We start from the raw sequence: 17,237 nt of genomic DNA, 5'->3' as shown, positions 1-17,237 counted from the left end.
CCTCCAGGTCTTTACTGTTAATGGGTTGAAATAGTGTCATGGTGTTTAAACCGGTTTTCGGTGGACACAGTACATATGCTGAACCTGCTGCTGATGTACCAACTGCTTGTCTAATATTTTGGACTTTGTCTATGAAGAATTTGGCAAAGTCATTGCAGGCCATGGTGGAATGGAGTTCATTTGCCACTGACACAGGAGGGTTTGTTAGCCTGTCAACTGTAGCAAATAAGGCCCGAGCATTATGACTGTTTTTGGTGATGATGTCAGGGAAGTAGGATTTCCTTGCATTCCTCAGTTGTAAATTATAAGAGTGAAGTTTCTCTTTATAGATGTTATAATGAACCTGGAGATTTGTTTTTCTCCATCGGCGCTCAGCTTTCCGACACACTCTTTTCCCATTTTTCACCAGTGTGGAATTTCGCCATGGAGACTTCTTCCTTCCAGAGATAACCTTCACCTTAATGGGAGCAATAGTATCCATAACATTTAACATTTTAGTATTAAAGCTACTGACGAGCTCACTGACTGAACCCCCGGACAGGGCAGGTGCTAAGGAGAAAACCTGGTTAAAGATCTTACTACTGTTTTCAGTTTTGAGATCACTGCTGTTGAGACATTTGTGTGCACTGAAATCGTACTCTCAAAGAAAACACAGGAATGGTCAGACAGGCCCACATCAGACACAGTAATCTTTGAAATGCTTAGACCCTTGGAGATCACTAAGTCTAGAGTGTGCCCCCTATTGTGCGTAGGCTCTGTTATATGCTGAGTCAGCCCAAAGTTGTCCAGAGTGTTACTCAGGTCTTTAGTCCCTCTGTCCTGAGGATTGTCCATATGGATGTTAAAATCACCAACAATAATTATACAGTCAAAATCAACACAGATCATAGACAGCAGTTCACTGAGGTCTTCAGAAAAATCTGAACAGTATTTAGGGGGCCTGTAAATATTCAGAAACAGGACACTGGGTGAGGCCTTCACCTGTATAGCCATATATTCAAAGGACTGAAAACTTCCAGGAGATAACTGCTTACATTGAAAGGATTCATTGAATAAGACTGCGACCCCTCCTCCTCTCCTGCTCACTCTGGCCTCGCTGATAAAACTGTAACCAGGAGGGGTTGACTCAATAAGAACAGCAGCACTGTTATTTTGTTCCAACCAAGTTTCAGTTAAAAACATAAAATCCAGGGTGTGCTCAGTGATAAAATCATCAATTAAGAATGTTTTCCCAGCTAAAGACCTAACATTTAATAAAGCCAACTTAAGTGTTTTAGAGGTATTATTTGCCCCCTCGTGTTTGGGTGCAGTCTGTGGCACACAAGGTATGTTTACTTTATTTAAAGATCTTTTTGAGTGCAACTCTCTGTGTTTTGACTGGGTCACATTTCTCCTTCTGTCACCTAAAAGTACAGAAATTTTAAGATCTTCTAATAAACAGGGTCCCAGCTTGTCCTGGGAAAAGTCACGACTGTCAGAATTCACACAGCCTGGACCCCTCACACATCACACATCAGACTGCGGAGACAGTACATGGTGGCAGCGTGAAGGGACAGAAGGGGGTGGGGCTGGGCTCCGTCGCTTCGGCTGCTCTAGTAGGGGCGGGGCTCGGCGGGGAACCTTTGGCCGCTTTGGTGGGGGGTTTATGGGGGATAAAAAGGGATTGGGCTGGGGGGTAGATCTAAGCCCAGCATTGACCCGTTCCATCATCTCCTCAGTGAATTTCAGGTGAGGGGAGGAGGAGGGAGAAAGGGAGGGTGAGGAGCACAATGACCTGTCAGGGGTTTGGGGGGCTGGGGAAGGTCCTGGTCCTGGTGCCTGGTCCTGGTCATTAGTGCTGTTGAGAGGGTTTGGGGCAAATAAAGACCTCTCTTCTTGCCTCTGATGTCTCTCCTTTCCAAAGTTCCTCTTGGGTGGGGGCAGATGGAGTTCCTCCTCAAGGTTTCTGCTGGGATTTGTTTGTTCCTCTCTATGAGATAACTCCTTGTTTATCTCAGCCTTGGCCCCGAGCACAGATGGATGACGTAGGAAATAAAATATGTTGGAGGTGAACAGTTTCACCCCTGACTTGTTAAAATTAAATCCATTTGCCATGTATGATCAAAAGAGGGAGCGGAGGTGTTTGGCTGCAAGGTCTGAATGTCCAGCCATAATTTCTAAAAACCGGGTAAGAAAAGGCTCGAAAGCCCGACTTTACACCATCAAAAGCGGGAGCGGAGGTGTTCAGCTGCAAGAAGGTGTGAATGTTCGACTAAAGTTTGTAAAAATCTGGTAAGACAAGGAGCGAATGCCCAACAATGTATGATCAAAAGCGGGAGCGGAGGTGTTCAGCTGCAAGAAGGTCTGAATGTCCATCAATAATTGCTAGAAAACATGAAAGTAAAAATTTCGAAAATCAAACCGCACATGATCATAAGTGGGAGAGGAGGTGTTCCGCTGCAAGAAGATGTGAATATCCACCCATAATTCCTGAAAAAAGGGGAAAAAAATGGTGCGAATGCCCAACCATACATCATCAAAAGCAGCTGTAGATGTGTTCGGCTACAAGAAGGTGTGAACGTCCAACCAAAGTTTGTAAAAAGCAGTTAAGAAAAGGTTCGAATATCCAACCAAACATAATCAAAAGCGGGAGCAGAACTGTTCGACTGCAAGTAGGTGTGGATGTCAGATCCATCCATCCATCCATCATCTGCCGCTTATCCGGGGGTCGGGTCGCGGGGGCAGCAGCTTGAGCAGAGAAACCCAGACGTCTCTGTCCCCGGCCACTTCCTCCAGCTCTTCCGGGGGGACCCCGAGGCGTTCCCAGGCCAGCCGAGAGACATAGTCTCTCCAGCGTGTCCTGGGTCTTCCCCGGGGTCTCCTCCCAGTGGGACGTGCCCGGAACACCTCCCCAGGGAGGCGCCCAGGGGGTATCCTAACCAGATGCCCGAGCCACCTCATCTGACTCCTCTCAATGCGGAGGAGCAGCGGTTCTACTCCGAGCCCCTCCCGGATGACTGAGCTTCTCACCCTATCTCTAAGGGAGAGCCCAGACACCCTGCGGAGGAAACCCATTTCGGCCGCTTGTATTCGCGATCTTGTTCTTTCGGTCACTACCCACAACTCGTGACCATAGGTGAGGATGGGAACGTAGATTGACCAGTAAGTAGAGAGCTTCGCCTTCTGGCTCAGCTCCCTCTTCACAACGACGGGTCGGTGCAGAGCCCGCAACACTGCAGACGCCGCACCGATCCGCCCGTCAATCTCCCGCTCCATTCGTCCCTCACTCGTGAACAAGACCCCGAGATACTTGAACTCCTCCACTTGGGGAAGGATCTCATTCCCGACCCGGAGAGAGCATTCCACCCTTTTCCGGCTGAGAACCATAGTCTCGGATTTGGAGGTGCTGATTCTCATCCCAGCCGCTTCACACTCGGCTGCGAATCGCTCCAGTGAGAGCTGAAGGTCACGGCCTGACGACGCTAACAGAACCACATCATCTGCAAAAAGCAGAGACCCGATTCTGAGGTCGCCAAATCGGACACCCTCAACGCCCTGGCTGCGCCTAGAAATTCTGTCCATAAAAGTTAGGAACAGAATCGGTGACAAAGGGCAGCCCTGACGGAGTCCAACTCTCACCGGAAACGTATCCGACTTACTGCCGGCAATGCGGACCAAACTCTGGCACCGGTCATACAGAGACCGAACGGACCCTATCAAGGGGTCCGGCACTCCATATTCCCGGAGCACCCCCCACAGGACTCCACGAGGGACACGGTCGAACGCTTTCTCCAAGTCCACAAAACACATGTAGACTGGTTGGGCGAACTCCCATGCACCCTCCAGGATCCTGCCGAGGGTATAGAGCTGGTCCACTGTTCCACGGCCAGGACGAAAGCCACACTGCATCTCCTGAATCCGAGGCTCGATTATCCGACGGATCCTCCTCTCCAATACCCCCGAATAGACCTTACCAGGGAGGCTGAGGAGTGTGATACCCCTATAGTTGGAACACACCCTCCGGTCCCCCTTTTTAAAGAGGGGGACCACCACCCCAATCTGCCAGTCCAGAGGCACTGTCCCCGATGTCCACGCGATGCTGCAGAGGCGTGTCAGCCAAGACAGCCCTACAACATCCAGAGCCTTGAGAAACTCAGGACGGACCTCATCCACCCCCGGGCCCTTGCCACCGAGGAGCTTTTTGACCACCTCGGCAACCTCAGCCCCAGAAATGGGAGGCCCCGTCTCCGAGCTCTCCGACTCTGCCTCTTCTGAGCACGTGTTGGTAGGATTGAGGAGTTCCTCGAAGTACTCCCCCCACCGACTCACAACATCCCTAGTTGAGGTCAGCAAAGCCCCGTCCCCACTGTAAACAGTGTTGACTGTGAGCCGCTTCCCCCCCCTGAGACGCCGGATGGTGGACCAGAATCTCTTCGAGGCCGTCCGGAAATCGTTCTCCATGGTCTCACCGAACTCCTCCCAGGCCCGAGTTTTTTTCTCAGCAACCGCCGAAGCCGCAGCCCGTCTGGCCTGTCGGTACCTATCAGCTGCTTCCAGGGTCCCACTGGCCAAAAAGGCCCGATAGGACTCCTTCTTCAGCTTGACGGCTTCCCTCACCACTGGTGTCCACCAGCAGGTTCGAGGGTTGCCGCCACGACAGGCACCGACCACCTTACAGCCACAACTCCGATCAACTGCCTCGGCAATGGAGTCACGGAACATGGCCCATTCGGACTCAATGTCCCCCACCTCCCCCGGGATATGGTTGAAGCTCTGCCGGAGGTGGGAGTTAAAGCTCCTTCTGACGGGGGATTCTGACAAACGCTCCCAGCAGACCCTCACAATACGTTTGGGCCTGCCAGGTCTGATCGGCATCCTCCCCCACCAGCGGAGCCAACTCACCACCAGGTGGTGATCAGTTGACAGCTCCGCCCCTCTCTTCACCCGAGTGTCCAGGACATACGGCCGCAAGTCCGATGATACAACCACAAAGTCGATCATCGAACTGCGGCCAAGGGTGTCCTGGTGCCAAGTGCACATATGGACACCCTTATGTCTGAACATGGTGTTCGTTATGGACAGTCCATGACCAGCACAGAAGTCCAACAACATAACACCACTCTGGTTCAGATCGGGGGGGCCGTTCCTCCCAATCACACCCCTCCAGGTCTCACTGTCATTGCCCACGTGAGCATTGAAGTCCCCCAGCAGAACGAGGGAGTCTCCGGTAGGAGCATTCTCCAGTGCCTCCCCCAGAGACTCCAAAAAGGGTGGGTACTCTGAACTGCTGTTTGGCGCATAGGCACAAACAACAGTCAGGACTCGTCTCCCCACCCGAAGGCGGAGGGAGGCTACCCTCTCGTTCACTGGGGTAAACCCCAATGTACTGGCACACAGCCGGGGGGCAATAAGTATGCCCACACCTGCTCTGCGCCTCTCACCACGGGCAACTCCAGAGTGGAAGAGAGTCCAACCCCTCTCAAGAGGACTGGTTCCAGAGCCCAAGCCGTGCATCGAGGTGAGTCCGACTATATCTAGCCGGAACCGCTCAGCCTCGCGCACCAGCTCCGGCTCCTTCCCCAACAGAGAGGTGACATTCCACGTCCCAAGAGCTAGCTTCAGTAGCCGAGGATCAGACCGCCAAGGCCTCTGCCTTCGGCCGCTACCCAGCTCACATCGCACCCGACCCCCTTGGCCCCTCCCACGGGTGGTGAGCCCGTCGGAAGGGGGACCCACGTCATCATTCCTGGCTCCGGGGGGAGGCCCCGGTGTCCCATATCCGGGCAAGGGATCACGAGGTCCAAATTTTTTGTTCATCATAAGGGGTCTTTTGAGCTGTTCTTTGTCTGGTCCCTCATCTAGGATCTGCTTGCCTTGGGTGACCCTACCAGGGGCTTAAAGCCCCGAGCAACATAGCTCCCGGACTCATTGGGGCACGCAAACTCCCCCACCACGATAAGGTGACAGCTCAGGAGGGAGGGATGTCAGATCATAATTTGCAAAAAGCTGATGAGAAAGGGTGAGAATGCCCAACTATACACCATCAAATGCGGGAGCGGAGTTGTTCGTCTGTGAGTAGGTGTGAATCTCCGACCATAATTGCTGAAAAATGTGTTAGAAAAGGTAAGAATGCCGGTCCATACATCATCAAAAGCGAGAGAAGTGGTGTTCTGCTGAAAGTAGGTGTGAATGTCCAGCCATAATTACTCACAAACGGGTAAGAAAAGGTAGTATTGCCAGACCATACATGATCAAAACAGGGAGCGGAGGTGGTTCAGCTGCAAGAAGGTGTGAATGTCCGACTAAAGTTCAAATATATTAACAAAAGCGAGAGGAGAAGTCTTCGGATGAGAGTGTTTGAGAATTTCCAACCATAATCTATAAAATGCGGTGAAAAAAAGGTGTTATAGAACACTAAAAGGTGGAGCGGAAGTGTTCGGCTGCAAGAAGGTGTGAATGTCCGACTATATTTGGTGAAAAGCATGTGAAGCAAGGTCTGAATGCCCAACCTTACATCATCAAAAGCGAGATCAGAGGTGTTTGGCTGCAAGAAGGCCATAGTTTGCCAAAAGCGGGTAAGGTGCGAATGACCGACTAAATATCAACAAAAGTGGGGGCGGAGGTCTTCGGATGCAAGTGGGTGTGAATATTCCACCATACAAGTATGGTGGAGAGGAAGCTATAAATTGCTGACCATTGTTTGCAAAAAGCGGGTGAGAAAAGGTGCGAATGTCCAACCATACATGATCAAAACAGGGAGCGGACGTGTTTGGCTGCGACAAGGTTTTAATATCCACCCATAATTAATGAATAGCGGGCAACAAGTAGGTTCCAATGCCCAACCATACATCATCAAAAGCAGGAGTGGATGTGTTCGGCTACAAGAAGGTTTGAATGTCCGAGCATAGTTTGTAAAAAGCGGGTAAGAAAAGCTTCGAATGCCCGAACATACACCATCAAAAGACAGACCGGACGTGTTCCGCTGTAAGTAGGTGTGAATGCCCAACCATAGTTGGTAAAAAGAAGGTAAGAAAAGGTTCAAATATCCGACTGTACACAATCAATAGCGGGAGCGGATGTGTTCGGCTACAAGAAGGTGTGAAAGTCTCACCATGGTTTGTAAAAAGCGGGTAAGAAAAGGTGCGAATGCCCGACAATGTATGATCAAAAGAGGGAGCGGAGGTTTTCGGCTACAAGAAGGTCTGAATGTCCGACCAAAGTTTGTAAAAAGCGGGTAAGAAAGGTTTGAATGCCCGACTATACACCATCAAAAGCGGGAGCGGAGGTGTTGCACTGTAAGACGGTGTGAATGTCTGACCATAGTTTGTAAAAAGCAGTAGGTGTGAATGTCAGATCATAATTTGCAAAAAGCTGATGAGAAAGGGTGAGAATGCCCTACTATACACCATCAAATGCGAGAGCGGAGGTGTTTGTCTGTGAGTAGGTGTGAATGTCCCACCCTAGTTGCTGAAAAATGTGTTAGAAAAGGTAAGAATGCCAGCCCATACATCATCAAAAGCGGGAGAGGTGGTGTTCGGCTGCAAGAAGGTGTGAATATCCAGCCATAATTACTCACAAACGGGTAAGAAAAGGTAAGAATACCAAACCATAAATTATCAAAAGCGGCAGCAGAGATGTTCGGCTGGTATTTATAAATGTCTAGATAGATTTGAACAAAAAACAACGTAGTATTTTGCAGTAAAAGAAAGACAGGTTCAGAAATCCGAGAAAAAGCTTTTCATGAGTTCTGCATGATTTGGGATTTTGCTTATAAAATGCATTCCTTCAATCAAACTATGGTAAAACGGCTTTTACCTTCATATTTATCAATGTCTAGATCGACTTCAACAAAGAACAACATTAGATTTTGCAGTAGAAGAAAGAGAGACACTGAAGGATCAGGAATCCGAGAATAAGCTTATTTTCATACGTTCTGCATGATTTGGGATTTTGCTATAAAATGAATTCCTTCACTCAAACTATGTTAAAACTGCTTTTACCTTCATATTTATCAATGTCTAGATCGACTTCAACAAAGAACAACATTGTATATTGCAGTAGAAGAAAGAGCAACACTGAAGGAACAGGAATCCGAGAATAAGCTTACTTTCATACGTTCTGCATGATTTGGGATTTTATGTATAAAATGAATTCCTTCACTCAAACCAAGTGAAAACTTCTTTGTCCTTCATATTTATCAATGTCTAGATCGACTTCAACAAAGAACAACATTGTATATTGCAGTAGAAGAAAGAGAGACACTGAAGGAACAGGAATCCGAGAATAAGCTTATTTTCATACGTTCTGCATGATTTCGGATTTTCCTATAAAATGAATTGCTTTGCTCAAACCAAGTTAAAATTGCTTTGTCTTCATATTTATCAATGTCAAAGCAGTTTTAACATAGTTTGAGTGAAGGAATTCATTTTAAAACAAAATCTCAAAACATGCACAACACATGAAAAGCTTATTCTCGGATTCCTGATCCTTCAGTGTTGCTATTTGTTATATTGCAAAGTACAACGTGTTTTCTTTGTTTTGTTTAAATCTATCTCGACATTGATAAATATGGAAGGACAAAGCAGGTTTAACTTGGTTTGAGCAAAGCAATTCATTTTGTAGCAAAATCCGAAATCGTGAAGAACTCATGAAAGCAAGCTTATACTCGGATTCCTGAAACTTTTAGATCTTAGATTTGCTCTTTCTTTTACTGCAAAGTACGTTGGGGTTTTTTTTGTTTAAATCTTTCTAGACAAGGTAAATATGAAGGACAAATCAGTTTTAACATAGTTTGAGTGAAGGAATGCATTTTATAAGCAAAATCCCAAATCATGCAAAACTAACGAAAAGCTTTTTCTCGCTTTTCACTGCTTTTTACAAACTGGTCGGACGTTCACACCTTCTTGCAGCCGAACAATTCCGCTTCCACTTTTGATGGTGTATATTCGGGCATTCAAACTTTTTCTTACCCGCTTTTTACAAACCATGGTCGGACTTTCACACCTTCTTGCAGCCGAACACCACCTCTCCCGCTTTTGATGATGTATGGTCCAGCATTCTTACCTTTTCTAACACATTTTTAAGCAATTATGGTCGGACATTCACACCTACTCACAGCCAAACACTTCCGCTCCCGCATTTGATGGTGTTTAGTCAGGCATTCTCACCCTTTCTCATCAACTTTTTGCATATGATCTGATATTCACACCTACTTGCAGTCGAACACCTCTGCTTCCGCTTTTGATGGTACATATTTGGGCATTCGGACCTTTTGTTACCCGCTTTTTACATACCATGGGTGGACTTTCACACCTTCTTGTAGCCGAACAACTCTGCTCCCGCTATTGATTGTGTACAGTCGGGTATTTTAACCTTTTCTTACCCGCTTTTTATCAACTATGGTCGGACATTCACACCTTCTTACAGCGGAACACGTCCGCTCCCTCTTTTGATGGTGTATGTTCGGGCATTCGAACCTTTTCTTACCTGCTTTTTACAAACCATGGTCGGACTTTCACACCTTCTTGTAGCCGAACACCTCTGCTCCCTCTTTTGATCATACATTGTTGGGCATTCGCACCTTGTCTTACCCGCTTTTTACAAACTATAGTCAGAAATTCACACGTTGCAGCTGAACCACCTCCGCTCCCTGTTTTGATCATGTATGGTCTGGCAATACTAGCTTTTCTTACCCGTTTGTGAGTAATTATGGCTGGACATTCACACCTACTTGCAGTCGAACAGCTCTGCTCCCGCTTTTGATTTTGTTTGGTTGGATATTCGACGCTTTTCTTAACTGCTTTTTACAAACTTTGGTCGGACGTTCAAACCTTCTTGCAACCGAACACCTCCGCTTCCGCTTTTGATGGTATATATTCGGGAATTCGAACCTTTTCTTACCCGCTTTTTACAAACCATGGTCGGACTTTCACACCTTCTTGTAGCCGAACAACTCCACTCACGCTATTGATTGTGTACAGTCGGGTAGTTTAACCTTTTCTTACCCGCTTTTTACCAACTATGGTTGGACATTCACACCGTCTTACAGCGGAACACCTCCGCTTCCGCTTTTGATGGTGTATAGTCGGGCATTCGAACCTTTTCTTACCCGCTTTTTACAAACTATGGTCGGACATTCAATCCTTCTTGTAGCCGAAAAGCTCCGCTCCCTCTTTTGATCATACATTGTCGGGCATTTGCAACTTTTCTTACCCGCTTTTTACAAACCATGGTCGGACTGTCACACCTTCTTGTAGCTGAACACATCCGCTCCCACTATTGATTGTGTACAGTCAGGTTTTTTAACGTTTTCTTACCCGCTTCTTACCAACTCTGGTCGGACATTCACACCTTCTTAAAGCAGAACACGTCCGCTCCCTCTTTTGATGGTGTATGTTTGGGCATTCGAACCTTTTCTTACCCGCTTTTTACAAACTATGCTCGGACATTCAAACCTTCTTGTAGCCGAACACATCCACTCCTGCTTTTGATGATGTGTGGTTGGGCATTCGAACCTACTTCTTGCCCGCTTTTCATTAATTATGGGTGGACATTCACACCTTGTCGCAGCCAAACACCTCCGCTCCCTGTTTTGATCATGTATGGTTGGACATTCGCACCTTTTCTCAACCGCTTTTTGCAAACTATGGTCAGCAATTCACAGCTTCCTCTCCACCATACTTGTATGGTGGAAGATTCACACCCACTTGCATCCGAAGACCTCCGCCCCCACTTTTGTTGATATTTAGTCGGTCATTCGCACCTTACCCGCTTTTGGCAAACTATGGCCTTCTTGCAGCCAAACACCTCTGATCTCGCTTTTGATGATGTAAGGTTGGGCATTCAGACCTTGCTTCCCCTGCTTTTCACCAAATATAGTCGGACATTCACACCTTCTTGCAGCCGAACACTTCCGCTCCACCTTTTAGTGTTCTATAACACCTTTTTTTCACCGCATTTTATAGATTATGGTTGGAAATTCTCAACCATTGTCATCCGAAGACCTCTCCTCCCGCTTTTGTTAATATATTTGAACTTTAGTCGGACATTCACACCTTCTTGCAGCTGAACCACCTCCGCTCCCTGTTTTGATCATGTATGGTCTGGCAATACTACCTTTTCTTACCCGTTTGTGAGTAATTATGGCTGGACATTCACACCTACTTTCAGCAGAACACCACCTCTCTCGCTTTTGATGATGTATGGACCGGCATTCTTACCTTTTCTAACACATTTTTCAGCAATTATGGTCGGACATTCCCACCTACTCAGAGCCGAACACCTCCGCTCCCGCATTTGATGGTGTATAGTCGGGCATTCTCACTCTTTCTCATCAGCTTTTTGCAAATTATGATCTGATATTCACAGCTGCTTTTGATAATGTATGGTTGGGCATTCACACCTTTTTTTACCCATTTTTCAGGAATTATGGGTGGACATTCACACCGTCTTGCAGCTGAAAACATCCTCTCCCGCTAATGATCATGTGCGGTTTGATATTCGAAAATTTTCTTTCATGTTTTAAAGAAATTATTGATGGACATTCAGACCTTCTTGCAGCTGAACCCCTCTGCTCGCGCTTTTGATGGTGTATAGTAGGGCTTTCGAGCCTTTTCTTCCCGGTTTTTACAAATTATGGTTGGACATTCAGACCTTCTTGCAACCTAACACCTCCGCTCCCTCTTTTGATCATACATTGTCTGGCATTCGCACCTTGTCTTACGCGCTTTTTACAAACTTTAGTCGGACATTCAGACCTTCTTGCAGCTGAACCACCTCCGCTCCCTGTTTTGATCATGTATGGTCTGGCAATACTACCTTTTCTTACCCGTTTGTGAGTAATTTTGGCTGGACATTCACACCTACTCAAAGCCGAACAACTCCGCTACCGCATTTGATGGTGTATAGTCGGGCATTCTCACCCTTTCTCATCAGCTTTTTGCAAATTATGATCTGACATTCACACCTACTTGCAGTCGAACAGCTCTGCTCCCGCTTTTGATTATGTTTGGTTGGATATTCGAACCTTTTCTTCACTGCTTTTTACAAACTTTGTTCGGAGGTACACGTCTTCTTGAAGCCGAACACCTCCGCTTCCGCTTTTGATGGTGTATAGTCGGGCTTTCGAGCCTTTTCTTACCTGGTTTTTAGAAATTATGGTTGGACATTCAGACCTTGCAGCCGAACACCTCCGCTCCCTCTTTTGATCATACATTTTCGGTTATTCGCACCTTGTCTTACCCGCTTTTTACAAACTATAGTCAGACATTCACACGTTGCAGCTGAACCACCTCTGCTCCCTGTTTTGATTATGTATGGTCTGGCAATACTACCTTTTCTTACCCGGTTGTGAGTAATTATGGCTGGACATTCACACCTACTTGCAGTCGAACAGCTCTGCTCCCGCTTTTGATTTTGTTTGGTTGGATATTCGAACCTTTTCTTAACTGCTTTTTACAACCTTTGGTCGGACGTTCACACCTTCTTGCAGCCGAACACCTCCGCTTCCGCTTTTGATAGTATATATTCGGGCATTCGAACCTTTTCTTACCCGCTTTTTACAAACCATGGGTGGACTTTCACACCTTCTTGTACCCGAACAACCCTGCTCCCGCTATTGGTGGTGTACAGTCGGGTATTTTAACCTTTTCTTACCCGCTTTTTACAAACTATGGTCGGACATTCACACCTTCTTACAGCGGAACACGTCTGCTCCACCTTTTAGTGTTCTATCACACCTTTTTTTCACCGCATTTTATGGATTATGGTTGGAAATTCTCAACCACTCTCATTCGAAGACCTCTCCTCCCGCTTTTGTGAATATATTTGAACTTTAGTCGGACATTCACACCTTCTTGCAGCTGAACCACCTCCGCTCCCTGTTTTGATCATGTATGATCTGGCAATACTACATTTTCTTACCTGTTTGTGAGTAATTATGGCTGGACATTCACACCTACTTTCAGCAGAACACCACCTCTCTCGCTTTTGATGATGTATGGACCGGCATTCTTACCTTTTCTAACACATTTTTCAGCAATTATGGTCGGAGATTCACACCTACTAACAGACGAACAACTCCGCTCCCGCATTTGATGGTGTATAGTTGTTGTTTTGCAAATTATGATCTGACATTCACACTTACTTGCAGTCGAACAGTTCTGCTCCCGCCTTTGATTATGTTTGGTTGGATATTCGAAACTTTTCTTAACTGCTTTTTACAAACTTTGGTTGGACGTTCAAACCTTCTTGTAGCCGAACACATCCACAGCTGCTTTTGATGATGTATGGTTGGGTATTCGCACCTTTTTTTTACCCATTTTTCAGTAATTATGGGTGGACATTCACACCTTCTTGCAGCTGAACACCTCCTCTCCCACTTATGATCATGTGCGGTTTGATTTTCAAAATTTTTACTTTAATTTTTTCTAGCAATTATTGATGGACATTCAGACCTTCTTGCAGCTGAACAACTCCGCTCCCTCTTTTGATCATAAATTGTCGGGCATTCGAACCTTTTCTTACCCGCTTTTTACAAAACTTGGTCGGACTTTCACACCTTTTAGTAGCCGAACAACTCCGCTCCCGCTATTGATTGTGTACAGTCGGGTATTTTAACCTTTTCTTACCCGCTTTTTACCAACTATGGTCGGACATTCATAACTTCTTACAACGGAACACCTCCGCTCCTTATTTTGATGATGTATGGTTGGGCATTCAAACCTACTTGTTGCCCGCTTTTCATTAATTATGGGTGGACATTCACACCTTGTCGCAGCCAAACACCTCCGCTCCCTGTTTTGATGGTGTATAATGGTGGACATTCGCACCTTTTCTCACCCGCTTTTTACTATGGTCGGCCATTCACAGCTTCCTCTCCACCATACTTGTATGGTGGGATATTCACACCCACTTGCATCCGAAGACCTCCGCCCCCACTTTTGTTGATATTTAGTCGGTCATTCGCACCTTACCCGCTTTTGGCAAACTATGGCCTTCTTGCAGCCAAACACCTGATCTCGCTTTTGATGATGTAAGGTTGGGCATTCAGACCTTGCTTCACCTACTTTTCACCAAATATAGTCGGACATTCACACCTTCTTGCAGCCGAACACTTCCGCTCCACTTTTGAGTGTTCTATGTAGCATTCACACCTTTTTCTTCACCGCATTTTATAGATTATGGTTGGAAATTCTCACCCACTCTCATCCGAAGACCTCTCCTCCCGCTTTTGTTAATGTATAGTCGGGCATGAGAACCTTTTCTTACCCGCTTTTTACAAATTATGGTTGGACATTCACACCTACTTGCAGCCGAATACTGATACTGATCCTCCCGTAATAAAATGGTCGGATCTTATCAAACACACTTTGTTTCTTGTGACAATCAAGTCAGCGAAACAGCGTATACACGTCAAGACACTGAATCAAGTTTGCCACAAGAACTCATAAGTTTGGCAGTATTGCTCTGCCGTCAGCAATCATACACCCATTTTATTTTCGTGAGACATGTGCAGGCACCTGTTCATCTACTGTTCTATCACTATGAATTAGTTTATCTATTATCAATAAGGATACTTCTACAACTACTATCAAAGTATGTCCGGACTTCTTATGTTGTCAGTTGCTATATATGAATAAGTGGGTAGCTACTGACAAGCATTAAGCATGTCACACAGCCCAAACATATAACATTTCAGGACACACCACACAGTTAACAACCACAGTGAAGCGTGTCAAAGCCCAAACATGTAACATTCAACGGGACACTTACACAACACATTCAAATCAAACAGTCAGACAACATACAAGAACATATACCCCAGCCGGCATTGCTCCCTGCCTATTTTCCTACAGCTCACTATGTGTGCGCACACCTTTATTCACAAACTCTTCAACTTATACTCTTTTACCGAAGCTGCTACAGCTCGATTGGCCGAATACCCTTAGATCCTATTTCGGTGAATTTGACATCTGCCTTACATGTAACAGATTAGCGATTTAGTTTGAGTGAAGGAATTCATTTTATAGCAAAATCCCAAATCGTGAAGAACTCATGAAAGTAAGCTTATTCTCGGATTCATGAAACTTTAGATTTGCTCTGTCTTTTACTGCAAAGTACAACGTTGTTTTTTTTTGTTTAAATCTTTCTAGACATGGTAAATATGAAGGACAAAGCAGTTTTAACATAGTTTGAGTGAAGGAATTCATTTTATAGATAAAATCCCAAGAGTCTGCTGAGAATCAAGAATGAATGCGAAGTAGACTTTAACACGGCTCTAGGAGCGAGCCGAGTGTGGGCTAACCGGGAGAATTGCTTGAAAGAAACGCGACACCGAATGAGCGGTCAGAACAAAGCCTCAATACGGTTTTCCCGTGGTGTTTTTGTTGCTGCCTTGTCTTTTGCACAGAGTAAAAGACAAGGCAGCCATCGAATAGGGCCCGATTGTTCCTACTTGGTCAGCCGAGGAGCAAGGGGGGGAGCAAGCGTCTCAACCAAGCAAAGCTCACCATGGGGAAGGTGGCTATGCCAACTAGCCTGATGCCCTGCTCCCGCAGTGATGGATAATCGTACTCTGGTTTCTCTTCATAACGTACAAGTCTTTCGCCTTTTACTAAAGACTTCCGTGGAAAGCAGCACTAATGAGTTGTTTCTAATTTTGGCAGGCTTTACCTTTGCGGGTGAAGCCCTTTCCGTCTGTGCAAAAGAAATCTTGTTACTGTGCAGAGTGACTTCTCTGAGTAGAGTCGCCTTACTTGTTGCAACTGTGCCGATGTTGCTTGGATGGTGCTTGCTGGAGCGTGCGGGAGTGCAAAGTTATACCATTTAAAAGGGCTGAAGAGTGCTCAGTGCAGCGGGTGGGCGGAGGTGCAAAGTGACACTCTGGCCACCTATGGCCATAAAAAGAACACCGCTACAAGTGCGCATTGTGCCAGGAAGGGCCCTTGGACGTGAACCAGTGGACAGATATCACTTCTCGGCCTTTTGGCTAAGATCAAGTGTAGTACCTGTTCTTATCAGTTTAATATCTGATATGGCCTTTGTACGAGGACTACATATTAAATTGATTTTTAGCAATAGGAGTTGAAAAAGGAGCTTGCTCCGTTCACTCCAAGCATCGACCCGGTACTGCAGTGCCGCTGGGAACGGTGCGCTCTTCTCTGCTCTTGTGAAAAAGCAAACAGTGGTGCAGGATGGAAGTTTCAGGGAGCCCAAGATGAAACTTTCTTTTAGTCTGCTGAGAAAAGAGAGTGAATGCGAAGTAGACTTTAACACAGCTCTGGGGGCAAGCCGAGTGCGGGCTAACCGGGAGAATTACTTGAAAGAAACGCGACACTGAATGAGCGGTCAGAACAAAGCCTCAATACAGTGTTCCCGTGGTGTTTGTGGCTGCCTTGTCTTTTGCACAGAGTAAAAGACAAGGCAGCCATCGAATAGGGCCCGATTTTTCCTACTTGGTCAGCCGAGGATCATGGAGGGGGAGCAAGCGTCTCAACCAAGCAAAGCTCACCATGGGGAAGGTGGCTATGCCAACTAGCCTGATGCCCTGCTCCCGCAGTGACGGATAATCGTACTCTGGTTTCTCTTCATAACGTACAAGTCTTTCGCCTTTTACTAAAGACTTCCGTGGAAAGCAGCACTAATGAGTTGTTTCTATTTTTGGCAGGCTTTACCTTTGCGGGTGAAGCCCTTTCCGTCTGTGCAAAAGAAATCTTGTTACTGTGCAGAGTGACTTCTCTGAGTAGAGTCGCCTTACTTGTTGCGACTGTGCCGATGTTTGAAGCTGGAGTGCAACGTTGTTGCTTGGATGGTGCTTGCTGGAGCGTGCGGGAGTGCAAAGTTATACCATTTAAAAGGGCTGAAGAGTGCTCAGTGCAGCGGGTGGGCGGAGGTGCAAAGTGACACTCTGGCCACCTATGGCCATAAAAAGAACACCGCTACAAGTGTGCATTGTGCCAGGAAGGGCCCTCGGACGTGAACCAGTGGACAGTTATCGCTTCTCGGCCTTTTGGCTAAGATCAAGTGTAGTACCTGTTCTTATCAGTTTAATATCTGATATGGCCTTTGTACGAGGACTACATATTAAATGGATTTTTAGCAATAGGAGTTGAAAAAGGAGCTTGCTCCGTTCACTCCAAGCATCGACCCGGTACTGCAGTGCCGCTGGGAACGGTGCGCTCTTCTCTGCTCTTGTGAAAAAGCAAACAGTGGTGCAGGATGGAAGTTTCAGGGAGCCCAAGATGAAACTTTCTTTTAGT

General features: G+C 46.4%; 4 non-coding genes across 4 annotated transcripts; all 4 read left to right on the top strand.

Annotated features, from left to right (window-relative positions):
• Positions 1 to 15,548: 15,548 nt before the first annotated feature.
• LOC140308357 (U5 spliceosomal RNA) lies at positions 15,549 to 15,661 on the top strand. Its single transcript, XR_011916311.1, has one exon. It is a non-coding gene; the product is annotated as a U5 spliceosomal RNA (small nuclear RNA).
• Positions 15,662 to 15,947: 286 nt separating this feature from the next.
• LOC140308350 (U2 spliceosomal RNA) lies at positions 15,948 to 16,138 on the top strand. The gene has a single exon (XR_011916306.1). It is a non-coding gene; the product is annotated as a U2 spliceosomal RNA (small nuclear RNA).
• A 411-nt stretch (positions 16,139 to 16,549) lies between these two features.
• LOC140308157 (U5 spliceosomal RNA) lies at positions 16,550 to 16,663 on the top strand. Its single transcript, XR_011916129.1, has one exon. It is a non-coding gene; the product is annotated as a U5 spliceosomal RNA (small nuclear RNA).
• A 308-nt stretch (positions 16,664 to 16,971) lies between these two features.
• LOC140307910 (U2 spliceosomal RNA) lies at positions 16,972 to 17,162 on the top strand. Its single transcript, XR_011915932.1, has one exon. It is a non-coding gene; the product is annotated as a U2 spliceosomal RNA (small nuclear RNA).
• Positions 17,163 to 17,237: the final 75 nt, after the last annotated feature.

The sequence above is a fragment of the Leuresthes tenuis genome, unplaced genomic scaffold (genome assembly GCF_036924035.1).
Source record: "Leuresthes tenuis unplaced genomic scaffold, fLeuTen1.0.hap1 SCAF_5, whole genome shotgun sequence".
Classification (NCBI taxonomy): domain Eukaryota; kingdom Metazoa; phylum Chordata; class Actinopteri; order Atheriniformes; family Atherinopsidae; genus Leuresthes; species Leuresthes tenuis.
The sequence above is the reverse complement of the archived record's forward strand: the minus strand, read 5'-3'. Positions and strand labels throughout refer to the sequence as shown.